Source organism: Lipotes vexillifer, unplaced genomic scaffold (assembly GCF_000442215.2).
Source record: "Lipotes vexillifer unplaced genomic scaffold, Lipotes_vexillifer_v1.1 scaffold1150, whole genome shotgun sequence".
Taxonomy (NCBI): domain Eukaryota; kingdom Metazoa; phylum Chordata; class Mammalia; order Artiodactyla; family Lipotidae; genus Lipotes; species Lipotes vexillifer.
Window position 1 is genome coordinate 1,498,380 of NW_006780314.1, and position 4,168 is coordinate 1,502,547.

The 4,168-nt window shown below is 37.8% G+C and overlaps 1 pseudogene; it reads left to right on the plus strand.

Moving 5' to 3' along the window:
• The first annotated feature begins 3,613 nt into the window (after positions 1–3,613).
• LOC103080672 (transmembrane protein 258 pseudogene) lies at positions 3,614–3,904 on the plus strand (annotated as a pseudogene).
• The last annotated feature ends 264 nt before the right edge of the window (positions 3,905–4,168 follow it).

The window sequence follows — 4,168 nt, forward strand, 5'->3', positions numbered from 1 at the left end:
AACAGATGCCTTCCAGGGACCTATATGCAGAGGCGGGGCCAAATCCAAAGCTGAAACCTGGGAACTGTGCAAACAAAGAAGAGAAAGGGAAATTGCTCCCAGCAGCCTCAGGAGCAGCGGATTGAATCGCCACAATCAACTTGATGTACCCTGAATCTGTGGAATACCTGAATAGATAATGAAACATCCCAAATTAAGAATGTGGACTTTGAGAGCAAGATTAATTATTTTTTTTCCCTTTTCCTCTTTTTGTAAGTGTGTATGTAGATGCTTCTGTGTGAGATTTTGTCTGTATTGCTTTGCTTCCACCATTTGTCCGAGGGTCATATCCGTATGTTTTTTTGTTTCTTTGTTTGTTTGTTTTTAGTGTAAAAAAATTTTTTGTCTTAATAATTAATTTTTATATTAACTTAATTTTATTTAACCTTACTTTATTTTATTTTATTTTATCATCTTTCTTTCTTTCTTTCTTTCTTTCTTTCTTTCTTTCTTTCTTTCTTTCTTTCTTCCTTTCTTTCATTTTCTTTCTGTCTACATTTTCTCACTTTTATTCTGAGCCATGTGGATGAAAGGCTCTTGGTGCTATAGCCAGGAGTCAGTGCTGTGCCTCTGAGGTGGGAGAGCCAACTTCAGGACACTAGTCCACAAAAGACCTCACAGCTCCACATAATATCAAATGACAAAAGTCTCCCAGAGATCTCTATCTCAACACCAACATCCAGCTTCACTCAACGACCAGCAAGCTACAGTGCTAGACACCCTATGCCAAACAACTAGCAAGACAGGAACACAAGCCCACCCATTAGCAGAGAGGTTGCCTAAAATCATAATACATCCAAAGACACCTGAAAATACACCACCAGACATGGACCTGCACACGAGAAATACAAGATCCAGCCTAATACACCAGAACACAGGAACTAGTCCCCTCCACCAGGAAGCCTACACAACCCACTGAAACAAATTTAGCCACTGGGGAGAGACGCCAAAAACAATGGGAGCTACAAGCCTGCAGCCTGCAGAAAGGAGACCCCAAACACAGTAAGTTCATCAAAATGAGAAGACAGAAAAAGACACAACAGATGAAGGAGCAAGATAAAAACCCACCAGACTTAACAAATGAAAAAGAAATAGGCAGTCTACCTGAAAAAGAATTCAGAAAAATGATAGTAAAGATGATCCAAATTCTTGGAAATAGAACAGAGAAAATGCAAGAAACATTTAACAAGGACCAAGAAGAACTAAAGATGAAACAAGCAATGATTAACAGCCCAATAAATGAAATAAAAAATACTCTAGAAGGGATTAATTGCAGAATAACTGAGGCAGAAGAATGGATAAGTGACCTGGAAGATAAAATAATGAAAATAACTACTGCAGAGCAGAATAAAGAAAAAAGAATGAAAATAACTGAGGACAGTCTCAGAGACCTCTGGGACAACATTAAATGCACCAACATTCGAATTATAGGGGTTCCAGAAGAAGAAGAGAAAAAGAAAGGGACTGAGAAAATAAGTGAATAGTTTAAAGTTGAAAACTTCCCTAATATGGGAAGGGAAATAGTTAATCAATTCCAGAAAGCACAGAGAGTCCCATACAGGATCAATCCAAGGAGAAACATGTGAAGACACATATTAATCCACATATCAAAAATGAAATACAAAGAAAACATATTAAAAGCAGCAAGGGAAAAATAACACACAAGGGAATCCCCATAAGGTTAACAGCTTCTCTTTCAGAAGAAACTCTGCAGACCAGAAGGGACTGGCAGGACAAACTTAAAGTGAAGAAGGATAAAAACCTACAGCCAAGATTACTCTACCCAGTAAGGATCTCATTCAAATTTGATGGAGAAATTAAAACCTTTACAGACAAGCAAAAGATGAGATAGTTCAGCACCAACAAACCAGCTTTACAACAAATGTTTAAGGATCTTCTCAAGGTAAGAAACACAAGAGAAGGAAAAGACCTATAATAACAAACCCAAAACAATTAAGAAAATGGGAATAGGAACATACATATAGATAATTACTTTAAATGAAAATAGATTAAATGCTCCCACCAAAAGACACAGACTGGCTGAATGGATACAAAATAAGACCCATATATGCTGTCTACAATAGACCCACTTCAGACCTAGTGACACATACAGACTGAAACTGAGGGGATGGAAAAAGATATTCCATGCAAATGGAAACCAAAAGAGAGCTGGAGTACCAATTCTCATATCAGACAAAATAGACTTTAAAATGAAGAATATTAGAAGAGACAAAGAAGGACACTACAAAATGATCAGGGGATTGATCCAAGAAGAAGATATAACAATGGTAAATATTTATGCACTCAACATAGGTGTACCACAGTACATAAGGCAAATACTAACAGCCATAAAAGGGGAAATCGACACTAACACATTCATACTAGGGGACTTTAACACCCCACTTTCACCAATGGACAGATCATCCAAAATGAAAATAAATAAGGAAACACAAGCTTTAAATGATACATTAAACATGATGGATTTAATTGATATTTATAGGACATTCCATCCAAAAACAACAGAATACACATTTTTCTCAAGTGCTCATGGAACATTCTCCAGGATAGATCATGTCTTGTGTCAAAAATCAAGCCTTGGTAAATTTAAGAAAACTGAAATTGTATCAAGTATCTTTTCCGCACAACGTTATGAGACTAGATATCAATTTCAGGAAACGATCTGTAAAAAATACAAACACATGGATGCTAAACAATACACTAGTTAATAACGAAGTGATAACTGAAGAAATCAAAGAGAAAATCAAAAAAATGCCTAGAAACAAATGACAATGGAGACGCGACCACCCAAAACCTATGGGATGCAGCAAAAGCAGTTCTAAGAGGGAAGTTTACAGTAATACAATCTGTCCTTAAGAAACAGGAAACATCTTGAATAAACAACCTAACCTTGCACCTAAAGCAATTAGAGAAACAAGAACAAAAAAAAAAAACCCAAGTTTTCAGAAGGAAAGAAATCATAAAGATCAGATCAGAAATAAATGAAAAACAAATGAAGGAAACAATAACAAAGATCAATAAAACTAAAAGATGGTTCTTTGAGAAGATAAACAAAATTGATAAACCATTAGCCAGACTCATCAAGAAAAAGAGGGAGAAGACTCAAATCAATAGAATTAGAAATGAAAAGGAGAAGTAACAACTGACACTGCAGAGATATAAAAGATCTTGAGAGATTATGACAAGCAACTCTATGCCAATAAAATGGACAACCTGCAAGAAATGAACAAATTCTTAGAAATGCACAACCTGCCAAGACTGAATCAGGAAGAAATAGAAAATTTGAAGAGACCAATCACAAGCACTAAAATGGAAACTGTGATTAAAAATCTTCCAACAGGGGCTTGCCTGGTGGTGCAGTGGTTGAGAGTCTGCCTGATGATGCAGGGGACATGGATTTGTGTCCCAGTATGGGAATATACCACATGCCATCTAGTGGCTGGACCCATGGGCCATGGCCACTGGGTCTGTGCATCCAAAGCCTGTGCTCCTCAATGGGTGAGGCCACAACAGTGAGGGGCCCACATACTGCAAAAAAAACAAACAAACAAAAAATATGGAGCTTGAGTCCCTGAGAAGATACACCAGCCCAGTGAACCTGGCTGTCTTTCCACATCTGACCGTGGGGCTGTTGGCCATTGGCATGTTCTTCACTGCCTGGTTCTTCATTTATGAGGTCACCTCCACCAAATACACTTGGGATATCTACAAGGAGCTCCTCATCTCTTTGGTGGCCTCATTTTTCATGGGCTTTGGAGTCCTCTTCCTGCTGCGCTGGGTCAGCATCTACAATATGAACTCCCAAGGGTTCCAACCAGGTGGCTTAACTGAATCCCTGCTTTTGTAAATTCATTTTTTTTCCTGCTATGCTGGAAGTGTTCCACCTGCTGCTCACAAAACCATATTAACAAATTGAAGGAGAAAAACCATATGATCATCTCAATAGATGCAGAGAAAGCTTTTGACAAAATTCAACACCCATTTATGATAAAAACCCTGCAGAAAGTAGGTGTAGAGGGAACTTTCCTCAATATAATAAAGGCCGTATATGACAAGCCCACAGCCAACATCATCCTCAATGGTGAAAAACTGAAAGCATTTCCACTAAGGT